At 44.1% G+C, this 21303-nt stretch overlaps 1 protein-coding gene and 1 long non-coding RNA gene across 17 annotated transcripts in view; both read right to left on the bottom strand.

Moving 5' to 3' along the window:
* The window catches only part of magi2a (membrane associated guanylate kinase, WW and PDZ domain containing 2a), an 886652-nt gene that overhangs the window by 749321 nt on the left and 116028 nt on the right, over positions 1-21303 (bottom strand). The gene's annotated exons all lie outside the window — the stretch shown is intronic.
* Positions 9021-9469, bottom strand: LOC119973423. Its single transcript, XR_005462310.1, has 2 exons — positions 9381-9469; positions 9021-9157 (listed from the first exon to the last, which is right to left on the bottom strand). It is a non-coding gene; the product is annotated as an uncharacterized LOC119973423 (long non-coding RNA).

Raw genomic sequence — 21303 nt, 5'->3', positions numbered from 1 at the left:
ACCCCCGCCGGGCTCACTTTTAACAGGGGTTGAATATGGTAAACCACTGTTGCACCTCTATTAGAGGATGTATGGTAGGACCTGTACTACAGGTACGTTGGTAGTCCCTGAGTATAAATATGTGTGTCCTCCATGCTGCAGCCATTTTGCCAGCTGCTGTGGGAGGCCACTTATCTTAGAGCAATAAAGCCTCAGTTGCATCCAACTCAAGTCTTTGTGCAATTGATCGTGCATCAGGGTGTGATTTAGATCGTACTTCACCCACACCTAGTTTTCTTGGAGCTTGGGGAGATTCTCACTGAAAAATCACTCACTTAGGATTTTTTTTAATGAAGTGGGGAACTGATGACGTCGACAAGACTGGCTCCTCAGAGATTGGAGTGCCCAGATCTCAAAGTTAAGTTAAAAGTTCCCCACAACCCACCAACATCGCAACCCCAGAGCTTTGACAAAGAGTAATCGGACTCAAAATGTTAGCTCTTTCCTCTCCCTGTAGATGCTGCCAGACCTGCTGAGATTTTCCAGCATTTTCTCTTTTGTTGCAACCCCCCCTGTGATGAGTGCAGGACCTTAGATACTTTGGATTATAAACATTTGCCAATTTAAGGGTTAAAGGCCTGGGTTAGAGTGTTTTACTGCAGAAGTCATGCTTTTTAAAATTGCAAGAACACAGAGCTTTTTGGAGCCAAAGGTGAAGTTGAGTAAACAAGTACAGCAGTTTTGTTTCACATTAGGACAGTTAAAAACAGATTAATAATTTTAGAACAGTGCAGACCTGACTGAGGACAATGGGAAACTGAAACAAGCCAGTTGAAACAGCTTTTGAAGACATCCAGCCAGATTCTTCAGGGGTTCTAACAATAGCCAAATCTGTTGCGGAAAGCAAGTATTACACTGTGCCAATGGGATGTAGGATCGATTGAGAGCCTCATGTTTTTTCCTGTATTGTTGTTTAATTGGACATTGAGTAGTAATGTTTAAGGGGTATTTCGGATGTGAGGTTTAAGATTTTAATGCTGTGTTAATAATAAAGTTTTGTCTTACAATACCAAATCCCCCTATTTCTTCATGCAACCGCTCCTGGAGCAAAGTTCATTCCATCAGTCTTACAAAATAAAATAAAATATTAGGGTCTGGTCAGGGATTATAATACCCCACAGATATAGGCAACGCCTCGAGCCCTCAACACTAGAGAGGCAGCCTCCCAGGCGAGAGGGTAACCCAGCCCCACCTCATTCATCCTCATTGGGGCATCGCCCCCCCCCCCTCCCCCCCTGAAGTGGGCATACCCAGCTGTGGGGTCGCTGAACGCCCACCACCTTTAAGGGCACAACTCCCCTCCCCACTTCAGCCCTCCCACCTTCATGTCCCTTTATACTCATCCTCCAGCCCCCTTCAAGCTCCCAGCCTTCATACACCCCTTCAGGCACCCCTTTATGCATTCTCTTCATGCCCCCCTTAGCCTACCCTTTCACGGGCATGGCCCACCCTCAGACCCCACCTCTTGGCACCATGACACTGCCCCTGGCACCAAGGCAGTGCCAACCTGCCATCCCTGCAAACCACCCAAGGGGCTTCAATGGCCTCTGAGACCCGGAGTGGCCAGCACACCTGTACTAATCAGCACCTAGTGTGGGCGGTGACTCCCGGGCGCTTGGAGAATGTACCTTCAAATAGGCCACGCATATTTAACTGAGCCATTCACCCGGCGTAACCAGATCGGCGCCGGGTGCAAAGGTATGGCAAAATCGTGACCCTTGACATGCTATCCTTTCAACTACTAATTGTACATTCAAATTTCTCTTTTTAAAAGATATTGTTCGGTACCGGAGTCAAAACAATATTTGGGAAATATTGTGACTCAATATTGCTAATTTAAAAAAAGATATAAAACAACGTTTTAAGGATACATCTTATAGTTCCCCCATTCAATGTGAACAAAATATATTATCTGGACAATTAGTTCATTGCTGCATGCTCAAATTAGCTGCTGCATGTCCTTACATTACAACAGTGACTAAATTCAGAAAGTGATTTCCTGGCTGTGAGGACTGAGTCACCCCACATTTTTTCCTCAAATAAAGTATGCAATTTTATTCATGACCCACCTGTTAATAGAATCCAAGCCAGCTTAGTGTGGTAGGGAGCTAGACACAAAACTTGTCTTTCCATTTTTCATAAATTTAGTGTACCCAATTCATTTTTTACAATTAAGGGCCAATTTAGCATGGCCAATCCACCTACCCTGCACATCTTTGGGTTGTGGGGGCAAAACTCACGCAAATCCAGGGAGAATGTGCAAACTCCACACAGACAGTGACCCAGAGCCAGGATCGAACCTGGGATCCCGGCGCCGTGAGGCCGCAATGCTAACCACTGTGCCACCGTGCTGCCCTAAGCTTGTCTTTCCTGAGAGTGTCTACTGGTTTGTTCAATCTTGCAGTTCTCCTCCCACATAACCCTGTGTTCCAGCTATCCCCTATATATAGTCTCTTTTAAGTAAAACAAATGGTTAATAAAATAAACTAATAAATGGGAATGACCGCCCCTCGTGGGGTATATGTATTAATTAGTACCTATCCCCACGTTTCTCTTTACCGTAATAACGTAATGGACAAGACATTAACGTTCTTTTCTTCACCAACATTGAAGCACAGTGATGTAATAATATTAGGAAACTAAGCAATTGTTTTAAATAAAATCTAAATTCAAGTAGTTTGACAAGACAAGGCTGTGAAACTTTCAGAAAGTAATCCAATTCAAACGAGGAACGAGCAATAGATACGAATGACATACAAAGTCTATTGAAAACTTTGATTTGTAACTGCTAAAATGTGTAAGGTTGAAAAGAAAATTCATTTTTAATAATCAGTCAAAGTCCAAAGGCAAAATCATATCTAAACATTCGCAATTAATTAGACTCTTATCTCGCTTTACTAGCTGCTGTAGAAAAGTTTAATTCTTCCGTTTTCATGAAGTGAATCTCAAAGGTCGAAGTATGTCAATGTCAACCAGTCCAAATTTAGAGCTCCTCTCAAGCAGAATTGCTACACCCAAGAAAGCTTGCACAAAATAAACTTTTTCTATTTTCATTATTTAAATACTGAAATACCAAATTTGGTAATATCCCTGGTAGAATATCAAGTTCGATTCTACCGAAATCCAAGGGATTCCATGTTTGAATGTAAAATGCCTATTGTAAATGAGAAGTTGAACTAGTTGAACTACTAATGAATGATGGTGTATCTCACAAGTAAAATATGACCTCCAAAGAGGCAAAATACTACAAAGATCACACATTTCAGAAATTAATCAACAGCTTCTCTTTTAGACGAAGGCAGTGACTCATACTGGACAATAGTTCCATGAAAACAGACAGATCCCTAGGGCTTTGCTCAAATTGCCATTATTCACATAACCCTACCCTGCAAATGTATGAAAGCTGTTTGATCATGTTCAAGGCAGGTACAAGGCGGCACACAGCAAAACCTGATGCAATTAGAACCATTGGATAAAAATGTAGGAATTAGGAGCAGAAGTGGCATTTCAACCTCTCGAGCCTGCTCCGCCATTCAATCATGGCTGATCCCTTCCTGGCCTTAAATCCACCTCCCTACCGTTCCCAATTTTGATTTAACCAGTTTTTTAAAAAATCAGCAATATATCTATCTCACTTACATTCCACTCCCATTTATCAGGAACTCTGCGAGCGTAATGAAGAATTCATGTAGTGGACGGGGAGAGTAAGGGAATGAGGGGGGTAGGGGGGAGGTAGTTTAGTTTAGTTTGGATCAGCGAGAGGAGATGGAGGGACTTGGGAATTGTGTGTGTTGTTGGTTGGGGGGTGGTGTGGTTACGTACTGAATTATGTTTACATTTGTATTTGTATCTTTTGTTATTATAAAACCATAAGTGCCTCAATAAAATTTTTGTTTAAAAAAAATAATTCCCGTACTGACTGAGGTTATTCAAGAAGGCCCGCCTTCTCAACCTCATCCCTCGCCTGAGGTGCGGTGATCCTCAGGTTAAATCATTAAATTTTCCTCAAAGGGGAAAGCAGCATATGGTCATCTGGGGTATAGCGACTTTACTCATTAATTAAGAATGAGGATGATCCTAACATTAATGTACCCTCTAGTATGGCCTGCATTGCTTCATTCTACATAATTGTGTAATTTGCTTCACTGGGAGATGTACAATGTAATTTTAGGTCCAAATGGATTAAAATATTTTCAAAACTCGATATGATGCCAACAGCAATGTTACAACCTGGTGAAGAAGAGTGAACTGGCTTCCCTCTATTCAGTCCCCTTGGTTGGTTGAATCAAAGGTTTAAACAAAAATCCCCATTAATGCCTTTTCAATCTAAATACTTATTAATAAGGCAAATCAAAGTATGTATTCTTGAGACAGAGAAAGAATAAGTGTGTTAGTTACTAAACCCGAGAAAACGAGGACATAGCACAACACACAGATTTCAGAAATGATAAAAGTTAAAGTTCAGACAAGTTAAAAGAATATATGATTAAGTACTCATTGTCCTGGAGGTGTAGATTGTTGAATATGAAGCCGTTCAAAGTTCTCTGGTTTGTTTAAAACCCCTCAAATTGAATTAAAGCACAGGTAACTGCACTTCGCTCGAATCAATTTTAGCTTGAGAGAGATTCGTTACTGCTCTCTTCAGCAGTTTTGCCAATTACTTTTTTCTCTGTTTTCTCGCTTGGCAAGACAAATTATTAGACCTCCTGTCTTTATATTATTCCAAGTAGGAATCTGATTAACAACAGGAGATGGGGTAATTTCATCCTCCACAGGGGATTTTGAATGTTTGTGTTCTGTCTGTTATCCGGCTGGTTAGCAGTTCCCATTGCTTTTACAAAATGACAGCTGATTAAAGTCCAGCGCTTTGCATTTTTAATTCCTTTTTTTCCAAGTGTCACTTTTTGAAATTACACTCCCCTGGTATGGAATTCCATGTGTGACACGTCAGCACTGAAATTGATACAGTGACTTTCTTGAAATGTGGTTAACTTAGAACCAGACATCAGGTGACTGGTGGTAGCCACCATTGGTCAGCGTCTTTTACTGTATTTTTTTTAAAAAAACAGGTCCTCCTAAAGGTTCAATATGTTTTTGGTTAGCTGAAGTAGATATCACTCAGTCACAATTTCCATCATTGTGACAGTAGTCTTATGTCATTTGCCTCACATGGTTTAGCAAGGAGAAACTTTTGGGAGGAGAAACTTTACAATTTCAATAGTTTCTAAATATCTACATCTCAGATTTATCACTGATATTGCAGATGATTTCACTCATCTAGCTTACTGTTTACCAAAAAGGTCCTGGGAAATTCTGTGCCCACCAACATGTGAGCTAAGATACAGATCAATTTCACGTCTTAGTATTTTATCCACCAATTTTAAGATTCCACGGTTACTGAATGTTTTGCAGAAAAGTAAAACAATCCCGAAGTTCTTTTATTGAAAATTATCTATCATAATTTTGAGAATACAGATTGAGTATCCACTATCCGTTAATTCAAAAACCAAGCTCATATAAAAATTGCATTTTTTGACCTTCATTGCACTTTAACTCACAAAGCCTGTGACCTGGGCTGACACAAATCTTACCAACCGCATCTTACGGTACATTTTAGTTTTCTAGCCATTTTATTTACTTTAGACCATATCCTCGACCACCTTAAGTGTTAGGAAAACAAAGATTGTTCTAAGGGATTTAAATTTGTATGGATAAATGTTGGAAATAAGGTATAGTTTCAGGTGGGTTTCATTTAATATTTCTGTACCGGGAAGGGATCTCTAGATAGATTTGCACTGGACAAAGGCGTTATTGTGTGCAGGGGTTGGTTAACTTCTGTTCGGACCCGAACAAGAACCCAACTATTTTCAATTTGTAAAACTATGAGGAAATGTTACTGCACCACAGGAGTGATAACACTGACCCATAGATAAGTTTTATGTTCAAACAAACTTTAATTTAAACACAGAATTAACCATATCAGCAACAAAGATTACAGTTAACAATTATAACAGTTCTTAAGTAAAAGATAAAACCCTAACTTACTTCCTTAATTACTGCTCTAGCATACTGTCTGTTTGTATCTTGACCCAGGTTTTAATAACATTACGGCATAAATATAACACACATGAACATCGCTTACATTCATCACAGTTCCAGAGTAAATATAGTTGCTTGGCAACTACAGGCCTTTGTAAGGGAAAATAACTTCCCTTTGTTTTTTAGTTTTATCTGGAAGCCAGGGCAGTTAGTGTAGATAGACCACCAGAGAGGGACCATCCTCCACAGATCTGCTAACAGCAGTTGGAGACAGAGAGAAAGCAAGAAGGTAGCGCTGATACCTCTGTTCAAAGCAGTAACTTTGGAGGAACTAAAGGATGATTGATTCTAGAAACCTGGAAATAGAACAGGATCATGTTCATGGACACCATAGACAATGCTGAGAAGGGTGTGGCTGGCGACAAAACAGATTTTAAAGCAATTGGGAAGACTATGGAGGCTGGATATCAGAGTTTGTGTCAACAGTGAAAATTAAGAGAAAAAGATCCGAAAGACGTTGGTGTAAAATCTGGACTGGTAACGCTGGTAGAAGTTCAGCAGAAGTTATGTTCAAAGGTTTTTTGGAAAATGTGGACTGGTGTTTGGAATGCAAATGGCAAATGGAAAGCATGGTTAGAGAGAAGGTTTTAAAGTGTGTATTTGGAAGCAAAGTTCGGAAACTCTTATGTGACAATCATCTGGGGGGATTCTGAGGAGACCCAAACTTAGGTTCAGGGTGGAGTACATGTTTGACCACAGCCAAATCTGTGTTTTTTTAAAAGAAAGGAATTTATGTGCTAATGAGACCATTGGAGCTTCAAATGTACTGTGTCACCTGCATTAACCTTACAACTTGTGTAATTATTAACTTGAGGGGAGAATAAAGGAACATCGTATTATAATTATAAATTTTCCACGTTTAATAATTGTTTTTATTGTTTAAACTAATTAGCGGTCCTACGAATCTGTCCGATCGTTGACGCCGAAATCACTGGAATCGGAAGTGGTGTCGTTTTTGCGATGCTCTGCTCCTTCAAAAATGGCGTACTCGGGGTGTACGCCACACGCCAAGATGTCACCTGAGGCCCTCCCCGATGCTCCGCCCCCAATAGGCTGAGTCCCCGATGGCATGGGGGATAGTTCTCACAACTTTCGGGGACCACGCGTGGTGGCTGCGGACTGTGTCCAGCGCTGCCACAGTCGTGGGGGTAGCCGTTCCGCTGGCAGAGGGGGTTTCAGCGGGGGCAGGGAGTCCGGGGCTGGGGAGGGGGTTCCGGGGGACAGTTTTCGGCAGGCTGGGTCTGCGCGCGGCCGCACCATGTTGCACGACAAGGCCACCACAAGCCGCAGCCATGCGCATGCGCTGTCCAATCTGCGGCCATATCCACAGGTAAAGCCAGGGGCTTTATGCTGCGCGGCTGCTATCCCCACACCGGGGGGGGGGAAGATTGGTGCGGAGGCAGCGCCGACTTTCGGATCCTGCGACACAGCCACGGATCCTTCGGACACAGCCGCACATTCGGAGAATCCAGCCCATGGTTTTTTGAGCTTGGGATCTTCCCATCCAGTTACAACATCAACTGGGATCGTAACATAAGTATATACTGCATCCAAAAATGGAAATAATCTGAAATCTGAAATTCAATTAGCCCTGAGTGTTTCGGATAAAGGATACTCGTCCTATAACCCTTTCAAAAGAATGTCTAAGCATGGCCTGGTTTCCTGACCCTTGATCATGTTTCAACACACCTAATATGCACTGATATAGATGTGATACCTTCTGAACAGTTCCTTGCTCATTATTCAGTTCTGTCTGAAAACCAGTCACCAGTGTGCTGCCAAGTACATCTCGAGTGATAATTCTAAATCTTCCACATGTTGTAACATCCAGTATATCATAGAGAATAACTATTGGTGACTGATTGTCTGTTTTCAAAGAACAGTGCTGGTTACACAGAAGTATCAGGTTTAATTCAAGATTAATTGGACATACAGAATCACAGATCACAGAATTGTTACATTGCAGGTGGAGTCCATTTTGCCCATCGTGTCTGCACCAGCTCTCCAAACAATCATCATAACTTAGATCCATTCCTGTGTTTTTTCTCCCTACCCTTGCACAAATGATGATATAATGCCCTTGAGTGCCTCAAGAAAACCTGCCTTACCACATTTCCAGATAGTATATTCCAGACCCGAACCCAAACAGGTTCTTTCTCACATCACATTTACTTATTTAGTAAATCACTTTAAAACTATGTCCTCTCGTTTTTGATCCCTTTACAAGCGGGAACAGTTTCTCCCGACCTACATTGTCCTGCCCCCTCATGCTTTTGAATATCTCTATTAAATCACTTCTTAGCCTTCTGCAGTAGGCAGGTTGTTGATGAGGATGAGATCAAGTAGGTTTTTCCCTGTTGTTGGTTCTCTCACCACCTGCCCACAGACCCAGTACAACAGCAATGCCTCTAGATCAGTGGTTCTCAACCTTTTTTAACCCATGGACCCCTTTTCCTCTTAATTTTTTTTTGTGGACCCCCATAGTGAGTAATTAAGAAAAAAAATGCAGATTTATTCAATGAGATCCCTGTGGTTGATGCTGCTCAGTGAGTTTTTTTATATTCGGCTCCATCGAGGTCAATGATAGTCGAAGATCACCCTTTTTCACAATGTCGAGTCTATTACGAGCTTTTGATAATAAGTGAAAAACACGACTAAATCCTGATTCAACAAGGTAAGATTATGGAAAAGCTATAACGTAGAGCTGTGCTTTATCCCATAGTAGTGGGTACTTTTTAGCAGTGTCATTTGTTTTCCATATATTATGCTTCCCATCTTTGAATTTTGCGTGCAATATTTCATCACTTTGTAATTCAATGAGGGTCTCCTGTAAAGAAATGTTATTCATAACTTGAGTTAGGATGAAAAATCTGAAAGAAAAATAGTTTGAATCGAACTATGAACTTTATTAAACATATGAAAACTGCGTTCCAGGCAAAGCAAGGCATATTCTCTTCACCCATAAGTTTATGAATCCCAAGGGAGATTAGTGGGACAATTAGGGCCACAGCAAATGCACCTTTTTAAAAAAAATTTAGATTACCCAATTATTTTTTCCAATTAAGGGCCAATCCACCTACTCTGCACATTTTTGGGTTGTGGGGGCGAAACCCACGCAGACACGGGGAGAATGTGCAAACTCCACACGGACAGTGACCCAGAGCCGGGATCGAACCTGGGACCTCAGCGCCGTGAGGCGGCTGTGCTAACCACTAGGCCACCGTACTGCCCTGCAAATGCACCTTTTTGGTTCTGAGCCCCTTCAGCCCTCAAGGTAAATTAGATAGATTATAATCTCTCTTTGACCTTTGTCAGTGCGAGAGAGAGAGAGAGAGAGAAAGGTGAATATTCATCATGAAAACAAACATCTAAGGTCGCTGCCTGCTACCTGAGAAAAGATGGGTGATTTTCACCTCCGTTTGTTCTAGGTAACTTTAAATTTACGACACTGTCAAATGTAAAGTTTTTTTCTTCTACTTGATTGCCATAAAAAATTCATAGCTACATGAATATTTCTACTTTTAGTATTTTAATATGGTGTAGATTACTGTAAAAATGTTATTCTCAGTAATAATAATTGTTCTGAAGTAGAATTGCTCTATGGACCACTAAAATATCACCGTGGACCCCCAATTCGGTATTTTTTTTGTGTGGACCCCCAGTAATGTCACATGGACCCCCAGGGTCCATGTGGACCCCGGTTGAGAACCACTGCTCTAGATCATTAGTTCATTGACAATACCATTATGCCGCTGCCTTTCCTGTGCATGATTCAAAGATTGTGACCCTGGACAAGAACAAGGATGACTGTAGCCATCTAAAATGGACACCAGTATACAAAATGGAGAACTGCAAAGACTGCAGGGAAAAACGGACATAGTCCAGGACAAACAGCTTGCAGAAGCTTTCAACAGTGAGACACTCGTAAAAAACGGTTTCCCCACAGCTGCAGAGTCCAGGCAGTGATGTTAATGGGAAAACGATCTGCATACTAATGAGGTGATACCGGGACAGTCCCAGATACAATAGATACATTTAAGTATCGATTGATACTTTTCTATAGTGAAGCAGACAGGATGGCGCCAACGAAACCAGGACAATAAGCCCTAAGAACCGCCCCAGCCATCAAGGAACGACCTTAGGATAGGGGGGTTCGAATCATATCGATTGGGAAAGACCCAATCAATCCCCAGCAGGTGAGAGAGCCCGCCCCAAGGGGCACGGACCTCTGGGGACCTATAAAAAGACGGTCCTGCACATTGTTCGGCCTGCTATCTCCTGTTTTGTCTCCGGCTCCTGCTGCTGTCTCCTGTTTTGTCTCCGGCCTCCGACTCCAGCCTCCAGATCCTGTCTTTTACACCAGCCGTTGAGCTGCAGCCATCTATAAGTAAGTGCCAAAACGACGATCGCTACGTGACCCAGGCATTGCTTGTACTCTTGCCGACTATTAGCGAACAGAAGTTGCAGACCAGAAAGGAACAAAGGCCTTGTTCCCTGACCTTGCTTGTTCCTACTTAGATAAGTATTAGTCGTTTAATAGTCAAAGTAAGTTAGTCTTTTAGCGTGTGCATGAGTATTATCATAATTGTTATAATAAACTCTAATTGTTTTGGACTTACTAATCGGTGTATGACTTTATTGACTTGAACTTGACCTTAGCACTTGTGACGGTGTCTCTTACGGCACCTGGCAACTCCAGAGCATAGAAATAAGAAACAGAGCCAAACGAGTGTTAAGCACACTGCCTCTATTGGAGGAGTGTTAAACACACTAACTTAGAACGACCAGCAGACTGCAGAAATTGCAACAATTATTGAAGCATCAACCTGCTCGGCATCATTGGAAAAGTATTTTCTGGTGTTGCCTTAGTTAGACTACAGATTCTGGCAGAACACATCCACCCTGAATGCCTATATGGTTTTAGAACTGAAAAATCATCTCAGTCCGGCTAAGTAAGAGAAAAACTGTGAAGAAAGATGATCACTATAAATATTGCATTCATTGATCTCACCAAGGCATACGGCTGTGTGAGCAGAGGCAGTCTATTTAAGCTGCTGGAGAAACCTGGCTGCTTGCTGAAGCCGGTCAATGTAATCGCCTCTTTCCATGGCAACATGATGGGCAATGTCACTATGAAGCTCAACATCAGGTTTGTAGTGAGGTCAACAGGCTTGGGTTATGGCACTGGCACTCGACATATTCTTCTCTCTGCTTCTGTCATGTGCCTTCAGGAAAACAACAGAGCATGTCTACTTACTTACCAGAATTGAAAGACAGCTGTTCAGCATTGCCTATCTGACATCAAAGACAGAGGTAGCCAAGTCCTCATCAGATAGTTACTCCATGCAGACGCTGCCACCCTAATACTCCCTACCTTGGAACATCTCAAGCATCAAATGGACAGACTTTCTCATGTCTGTAAAAAATTTACTTTACAGGACCAGAAAAAGAAATGCGACAATGCAATGATGGAGGTTGTTCATAAGCTCCACAATCACTAGAAATCTGTCAATTGATGATGAAATAAACACATCCGTCGCAAAAGCTGCAGCAGTTATGTCCAAACTGAGTGAGTGAGTATGAAACAACAGCAACCTGAACACCAAACTGCAAGTCGATGAAACCTCTTACAAGTTGTGGGGCATACTAATTCCACCAGCATACACTTACTGATAAGCCAAAGACGAATTCACTATCTTAGTTATATTCATCAGATTTATCATGGTCTTATACCAAAAGCCCATATGTATGGTGAACTGGCCACTATGTCATGACGTCCAGGTATCCATAGCTCTGCTAAAAGGACACCTGAAAGTGAGATAAGAAGATAGCAGCCAACGACACGGTAACACAGTGGTTCGCACAGTTGGACAAGCACAGTAGATCAGTGGTTAGCAGAGTTGCTCCACATCTCAAGGGTCCCAAGTTCAATTCCTGGCTTGGGTCACTGTCTGTGTGGAGTCTGCACGTTCTCCCCGTGTCTGCGTGGGTTTCCGCTGGTGCTCCGGTTTCCTCCCACTGTCCAAAGATGAGCAGATTAGGTGGATTGGCCATGATAAATTGCCTTTGGTGTCCAAAAAGCTTCGGTGGGGTTACTGGCTTGCGGGGAGATGGTGGAGGCATGGGCTTAAGTGGGGTGTTCTTTCCAAGAGCCAGTGCAGACTCAATGGGCCAAATGGCCTCCTTCTGCACTGTAAATTTCATGATTCTACGACAATGATAATTGGGAGAGTCACAATGATCGTCACCTCTGGAGACTGACAATTAGGAAGGGCATTGCAAGCAGTGAGCACATATGAAAAGCTCAGCTGTCAAAGACAGACCAGAGAAAACAAAAGCAAGTGAATCATGTATCTTGTCAGCCCACTGTCATTCTCTGCAGCAAGTGCAGCAGAGACTGCCAGGCCAGAGTTTGGAACCTGAGTCACACCAGGCGATGTTTGACCACATTGTTTATAAACATCTAGCTATGATTGGCAGTTCCTGTCCACAGCAGTTAAGTGCTTTTGCTGAGACAAAGAGGAAGTGAGCACTTAACTCCAGATGTTTATAAACACTGAGGTCCGATTCAAAGCAGGTTACTTGAGATGCAATCAAGTGTGAAGAGAAATGCAAACAATCCAGACATCTGGCTGTCTGGCAATTGTCAATTACAGCCTACTGAAAGCTATTTCTCTTTGAAGTGAATAGAAACATTGAAGATCAAAGGATCTGAGCCCTGTGATGTGATTTTGGCCTGTACAATAACAGATGCTGTTTTCTGGACATCTGTCTGAGGCAGCAGGTGTAAGGGACAGGTAAGAGAAAAAGCAATGATTTTTTTCACTGTTTCTGCCTGGGCTGCTCCATAGCTTCCAGGCAGAGGTGACTGCTCTGTCATGGGGGAGGGGGGCGGGGGGGGTTCTCTGGTTTTGGGGGGTACTCTGATATTGGGGGATTCCTTGATAACAGGGTGTGAGCAGTTCACTGCAGTTGGTCTCCTCCAACTGTCCACAGCAGTTAAGTGCTTTTGCTGAGACAAAGAGGAAGTGAGCACTTCCGCTACTGGATGCTTGCCGACAACCCCTCGTGTAGTCCCTGGCATTGTGACTGAATTCCACAATCAATGGGACCGTCAGTTCCAGAAGAACTCAGGTGACCTGAGGAAGGAGCAGTGCTCCGAAAGCTAGTGTTTGAAACAAACATGTTGGACTTTAGCCTGGACTCACCCCAGTCCAAAGCTGGCATCTCCACATCATGGACACGAAGATTCACACCACACTCCACGGAAGAGACCTTACCACCAAGGAGAAGTATTGTCAAGACACCCAAAAACTGGGCGTCTCGGAAGGGGTACTATCCTCCTCCCTGACACAATAAGGGGAGTCCCCCGAGTCACAATTTACCAAATCGGGACCTGCATCGGTACACTACCTACCCAAGTAAGGAAAATAATCCCCCACAAGAGTGCAACATCAGGATTAGCCAAAGAATGGCAGACACAAACCAGCACCATACGTCACTATAAAATGGATACTAGGAGCTGAGCAGCCTGGCGTCATCAGAGACAAAACACTGCCTCCCCAGGATTGCCCCGGCTTCAAAATGAGGCTATCCAGGAAGCCACTATATAAGGCTTGATAAGGGTGACTATCACCCTCATTCAGCCTACCCTCTAACCAAAGAAAAACTCAAACGCCAATCCACAGCGCTCAAGACCTCAAGACTCTCACTCCAATCCTGCCCACCACAGGTACTACCTCCCCAGTGGAAACCTATCTCAAGAGGGGGAGCAGACCGGGAGCCCAAAAAGGGACAATTTGGGGACAACAGAGCCCCCTCCCCCAACCCAGGTAAACATAGTTATTCTTGTCCTAATCAAGCAACCACTGCCACTATCCACGCAGCCAAGAGAATATTGAAGAAGCCAATTCAAGCAAGGATTAACCAACCACACCCAGGCATGCACCATTAAACATTTCCTCCTAATCCAACAACTCCAGGAACGCTAACCAGCGATAAGTACAAATTCCCTCAACCCAAAATAACAAAAATATCAAACAACACGGATAGTCCTAACTGGGCTTTCCTCAACCATATTGTGGACATACAGAACCATGCCACCCACCATCACATCAATCATCTATCTACCCACCACCCTGCCATGGCTCCACTCATCTTCAGTATAAAAGAAGTGAGGCATATCTAGAATCCCTCTTTGTAAATGCAAGGATTACAGCACATGAAAGAAAAGGCAAGACTATGCAAAAACCTCATGTCACACTACTAACTCAGCATGATTTTCGTCTAAACAGGATAACAGGTGACAACTGCCTCTGTGCTCATATATCATATACCCTTGTCAGGTATATGATATTTTTAAGTTATTTTAAGAGAATAATTTAAAATCAGCCGTGTAGTTACAAGATAATAAAGTTCAAGATTATTGATGAACTGCAGGATAACAACACCATCTATGAAGTTGGAAAGGACAAAGTCGTGACAGGATTGTTGAGCAGCATTCAAGATCCCACAAAAGTTCAGTTGAACGAAAAATCCTTGCCTCTTCCATGCTGTCGTCCCGACACCCAGGCAGCAGGAAACCTCAGCTGGAGGCAATGACCCGACATGTCTGGTCGCTCCAACCCCTCTTGACGAGCACGAGCACTGAGGACAAGACAACAGGAGACCAGTGGTCAGGGACTCCGACTGATCCCCAGGCCTCGAATACCAGATGCAATGTGCTCTGCTGAACTTGAAACATCCAGCCCTCAAATAGAGATTGCAAAAGCATGGCAGCCTCAAATCCAATCAGGAAATTGTCCCTCATTCCCCTCGAGACCGTGCACACGAATACTCCCTGTCTAGCCCCAACTCCTTGAGTCAGTCAGGATAAACAACATAACATGCAACAAGATTTCCAAGCGCCGAAGTTGAACTCCCACCATGGAGATTGCTCTGTCAAATAACAGGATTCTCTTCTCCACTTCCACAATTGTTTCAGGGACATTTCACAGCTCATCAAAGTGAGCACCAACAACTGCACCATGGAGCCAAGATCATTGTCCACAACATCATTCGCATCATTGAATCCCTACAGTGCAGGAGACCATTCGGCCCATTGAGTCTGCACAGAGCCTCTGAAAGAGCACTCCATCCATGCCCACTCCCCTGACCTATCCCCAAATCCCCTTAATTTTAGATACAAAGAGGCAATTTAGCATGGCCAATCTACTTAACCTGCACATCTTTACTGTGGGAGGAAATTGAAGCACCCGGAGGAAACCCACGCAGACATGGGGAGAATGTGCAAACTGCGCAAAGACAGTGACCCAAGGCCGGAATTGAACCTGGGTCCCTGGCACTGTGAGGTAGTAGTCCTAATCACTATGCCACCATGCCGCCTCCTTGATAATCTTGATGCCAATAGCACCTCCAAGGTGGAGGTCAACTCACCAACAAAACTGCCATTGCAAGCTGGACCCCACCCCAGTCGCCTCCAACCACCTCAATCAGACAAGGATGTTTTGACTTAACATCACCAAAATTAAGCCAGGAACTTCAATGGACATAGTACAAGACATATACCCAAAAGCCAGTAATTATGAGATGTGCATCAGGATTTTAATAAAAGCATTAAAAGATAAGTAGAGCTAAAGATTGTCAAAATACAGCTGCTCCCACACTCACATCACGTGCCTCCCAAATAAAATATATTTTAAAAAAGGAAAATATTTAATTGAATAAAAAACTAAGTAGTTATTTAAAACACATTAATGATGGCAGGAGGGATGATGTGACACAGGTGCAGCAAGGGGGAGCACCTGGATGCCATTGTGATCCAGGACATAACACGTTTGCAGTAAGTGTTCACAGCTCAAGGAGCTTTGGCTCAGAATTTGAGGCCAAGTTGCAGACACTTGTGATGCATCAGGGAAGGAGTAAGTTACCTGAACACTTTGTTCCAGGTGGCAGTTACACCCCTTATGATAGGGTCTTCTGATTTGGTCAATGGTCAGGGACAGGAGGGTGCGACTGCAAGTGAGAGAGGCAAGGGGACCCAGAGTGCAGCGCATCAGTTTATGCAATTGTCAGACAAGTTTGAGGTTCTTTCAGCTTATCTGGATGGGATTGAAGGCTGCAGGATGATGAGCTATCTGGCCATGGCACCTTGGTACAGGAACTCATTCAAGTGGGCGGGAGCTAAAGGGAACATATGGTTATAGGGGACAGTAAGTGAGAACGATAGACACTCTGAAACAAAGAGCAAGAATCCAGGAGGCTGTGTTGCTTACCCGGTGCCAGGATTTGGGACATCTGCTCAGGGCTGGAGAAGAACTTGGACTGGGAGTGGGAAGATCCATTCATCGTGGTCCATGTGAATGCCAACAACATAGAGAGAACAATGAAAGAGGTTCTGAATAATCAGTATGAGGATCTAGGCACCAAATTATAAGGAAAACCTCACTGAACCTTGTGCATATTGACATAGGGTAAATAAGATTAGAGAAATGAACGCGTGGTTCGAAGGCTGGTGTGGGAGAACTGGTTCTATTCATGGGGTACTGGCACCGGGCAAGCAACATGGGGTAAGTGCGAGCTGTAACTTTGGTGTGGCCTCTACCTGAACTGTGCTGGGACCAGTGTTCTAACGAGCCACATAACGAGGGAACTAGAAGGGATTTTAAATTAAAAAGTAGGAGCAAAGGATCAAATCTGTGAAGATATGGCAAGTCAAAGAGCAGAGGCAAGGCAAGAGAGAAAGGTACTAATATGGGAAATAATCAACAGACCTTGACAGGAAGGGATAGAGTACAAATCTTGAGAGTACAACTGTAGATGAGGCTGGAAGTCACAAAAATAATAAAAGGACAAAACTAAAGGCTCTGTGTCTGAATGCGCTTAGCATTCAAATAAAACCAATGATTGAAAGTAAATTACTGCTTCACTTGCCGCTTTACCTCCACTCTCCTCACTGTCCAAAGTTTCCAATACTCCTCCCAGGCGAAGCAGTAATTTACTTATACTTCTTTCAATTTAATCTGCTGCATTTGCTTCTCACAATACAATCTCCTCTGCTTCGGGAAAACCAAACACAAGCTGGTTTATCACTTTGCGGTCACCTCCACTCAGGCATGACCCAAACTTTCTGGTTGCTTGCCATTTCAATTCACCATCTTGCTCACATTTATGTCCTTGGTCTATTGTAATGTTCCAGTGAAGCCCTGATGCAAGTTGGAGAAAGAGCACCTCATCGTCCAAATAGGCACTTTGCAACCTTCTATAACGAGTTACACAACTTCAGGGTATAATCTCTGTCCTCCTTTATTCTGCTATAAACACCTACCCTACAGTTGCCAACCCTACAGGACTGGCATGGAGTCTCCAGGAATTGAACATCAATCTCAAGGGCACTGCTGTGTTCAACCCTGGAGAAAATCATCATAACATTAAAAAATGTTTTCTTGTCATTTTCTTTAAAGTGTTCCTTTCTAAATGTAAAAATATTGAAAATGAGGAAGGATAGCTGTTTGGCCAACAATCAAGCATCACCCAATTTGGTGGAGTAATTAATCTTTTTGCTTTCCAATTGGTGTAGGAAGGCAGTATGCCACAAGGGTGAATGTGTTGGTTGACTAGTGGGTGAAGCACAGGATTAAGTCAAGTGTTGAAACCCCAGGATTACATTTAATCACAGATGGAAACCGTAACCTACTCTGGACTAATATTTTATTTCTTTACTACAATGATTCCCACTCCCTTTGCCTTTTGTTTGGTGTTTTTCTTAATTCGTTCATGGGACGTGAGCATTGCAGGCCATGCCAGCATTAATTGCCCATTCCTAATTGCTCTTGAGGGGCAGTTAAATTTCAATCACGTTGATGTGGATCTGGAGACACATTAGGCCAGACCAGGTAAGGACAGCAGATTTCCTTTCCCTAAAGGACATTAGTGAACCAGGTGGGTTTTTACGACAATCAACAATGGTCATCGTTAGACTTTTAATTCCAGATTTTTATTGAATTCAAATTTCACTATCTGCAGTGATGGGATTTGAACCTGTGTCCCCAGAGCATTACTCTGGGTCTCTGGTTTACTATTCCAATGACAACACGACTGTTCCACCGCCTCTCTCATCCTCGAACTTATCCCTGATGTTCCACCTGACCCTCCCTCTTTCTCAACTGCATAAAACTTGTCATATTTCTACCTCTTCAATTCCCAAGAAGTCATATTGGACTCAAAATATTCACACCTGTTGAATTTTTTCAACGCTGTTTTTATTGCATAAGCGAAGTATTGTATCAGTGAGGATTACAAGTTTCAAAAGGCTGATGAGATCAATGGAAAAAATTAGAATGAAATTCTCTGTTTGGGAGACTATAGATGGGTTTCTCCGTTTCACCGGATGGTCAATGGGGTTTCCCATTGTGGGGCAGCCCCTCGCCGTCGGGAAACCCCGGGGTGCCAGCAAAACGGAGAATCCCATTCCCACTGGAGCTCAATTGCACCTGATTTGTGCTCCAAGGAAGTGAACATAGAACATACAGTGCAGAAGGAGGCCATTTGGCCCATCATGTCTGCATCGACCCACTTAAGCCCTCACTTCCACCCTATCCCCATAACCCAATAACCTCTCCGAACCTTTTTGGTCACTAAGGGCAATTTATCATGGCCAATCCACCTAAACTGCACATCTTTGGACTGTGGGAGGAAACCGGTGCACCCGGAGGAAACCCACGCAGACATGGGGAGAATGTGCAGACTCCGCACAGACAGTGACCCAGCAGGGAATCAAACCTGGGACCCTGGCACTGTGAAGCCACAGTGCTATCCACTTGTGCTACCGTGCTTCCCAATCCTTAGCCTTGCAAATTTATGAATGGTGAGGATTACAAAGGATCCCGTCATGTTTGAGCGGCTGGCCTGATAGCGAGGTCCCATGGCTGACCGCTCCCCCCCTCCCCAAGTATGGAAGTGATCCGATCTCCCCCCACACACACAGACACCCATAAAAAGGCCCTGTATAGTGACTCCTTAAATATATTTAGGTGTCTGTATGGGGGGGGGGGGGGGGGGGGGGGGGGGGGGGTTGGTTTGGGGAATTGATCGTGGTAGGTGAGCAGGTCTTGCATTGTGGGGGAGGGGGGGGGATTACCCCCTTGGCCCTTCATGTGATCCACTACGTCAGGGCAATGCTTCTCAAGACTTGTAGTGATTCTCATCCACGCAAATCCCAGCCCAGAGGACCGGAGAATCGCACGGTCTTGAAGAAAATGATGCCTGGCCCACTAAGTGGATACAAATGGGTCTGAATAACTCATTTACATCCTCCTGCTGGCCCGGGTTGCGAACTTCGAACCTGACGCCAGTGGGTGGCCGAAAATCGGAACCGAGAACTCTGCTACCGGCGGCGCAAGGTAGAAAATTTCACCCTTAGTCTGGAGGTGCCAAAGGTGAGAGAGTGAGGTAGATATGGATACATGCAATATTTCAGAGTTAGCAGTGGGTAACAAGATTGCATGTAGCTTTTCAAACTCTGACCAGGGTCAACTGGATCAGACTGAGCTCAAGGGAGTGGGATGTGATTCCGGCGAAGATACAAAGTTAGTCTTGATGATCTTGAGTTCCTATAAAATTCTGCTTCAGCCACAATTTGGTGGTGTCAAGGAAGCATCAGATAATGTGGCAACAGCCATGGAATCTGTAGAGGAAATGGAAGCAAAGTTGACCCCAGGCTTATCAAGGGATGACATATTGCTGAGGAAAAGAAAGATCCATGGATGACACCTTAGAGAATACCATAAGTGACCATATAGATTCCGAAGGAGAAACCATTGCAGATGATACACTGACAAAGTCGGAACAGGTAGGAATGAAACATGACCATAGATTCCATAGAGGCATAGTTGAGGGAGGTAGGGTGATCAACACTGTCAAAGGACTCAAAGGGATAAAGAACAGTCACAGACTCAAATAATGTCACGTACCAGAGGACCAAGCATCGAATCACAGAAATGAATTTGTGCTATAAACACAGAAAATTTAATAAATTCCAAATTCCACTGAAGACTGAAATGTGAAGTCCATTCACAAACAGAAGCAGTTCACCAAAATCTGAATTGTGAATAAATTGACTTAATGATGGTGGTTGAATGGGCTCATGGCTGGCGACAGGACACTTGCTTGAACAAAGATTATAAACTCCAAAAAAACATTGGAATTGTTGCTAGGCAACCACTGCTTTCTAATTCACACGTAAGGATTCCTTCTTGGGGGAAAATGGCATTTCATTAGTTTTTTTACACTTGACAGCTGGAAAGCATTACATTTTAGTTGTATTTTCCATGTTTTATATTTAATATAGTTCCTCCTTTTCCTTTCCTCGCAAACTCCAGACTGTGCCATCAACACCAATGATTTCCTGTGATTTTGTTTGCAATAGGCATTAGAGTTCAGCTCGGAACAGTTAAAGGCTATCGGTTCTTTCCAGTAAGATGCTTCAGTTCCAAAGCGACAAAAATAAAATCAAGGTCCTAAAAGAATAGTATTTGCACTAGAAATGTGGGGCGGAATTCTCCCAAAGGCCCGACGCCGTTGTGAAACCCGGAGAGGTTCACAACGGCGTCGGAGGCCTCTCCTGGCCCCCTATTCTCCCCCCGCCGGGGGGCTAGGAGGGCCGTGCCGGGAAACTCGGCCGCGGGGCCTTGTCGCTGGCATCAAGGCCCGGCGCGCCGAGAATGACGCGGCCGATGCGCCTAATGACATCAGCCGCGCATGCGCAGGTTGGCCGGCGGCAACTCGTGCATGCGCGGCTGACATCACGACGGATGACGGCAAACCCACGCATGCGCGGTTGCCGTCTTCCCCTCTGCCGCCCCGCAAGACGTGGCGGCTTAATCTTGCGGGGCGGCGGAGAGGAAAGAGTGCGTCCCATTGAGACGCCGGCCCGACGATCGGTGGGCACCGATCGCGGGCCTGGCCCCTACCGAGCACGGTCATGTGCTCAGTCCCCTCTAGGCCCCCCACAAGCCCCAAACAGGCATCTCACGCCGTGTTCATGACGGCAGCGACCAGGTGTGGTTGCCGCCGTCGTGAAACGGTCGCGAACGGCAGGCCACTCAGCCCATCCGGGTCGGAGAATCGCGGGCTGCCGTGAAAAACGACGGCCCGCGATTCTCCAAG

The sequence above is a fragment of the Scyliorhinus canicula genome, chromosome 11 (genome assembly GCF_902713615.1).
Source record: "Scyliorhinus canicula chromosome 11, sScyCan1.1, whole genome shotgun sequence".
In the NCBI taxonomy this organism is placed as follows: Eukaryota; Metazoa; Chordata; class Chondrichthyes; order Carcharhiniformes; family Scyliorhinidae; genus Scyliorhinus; species Scyliorhinus canicula.
This window is presented reverse-complemented; position numbering and strand designations above follow the sequence as displayed.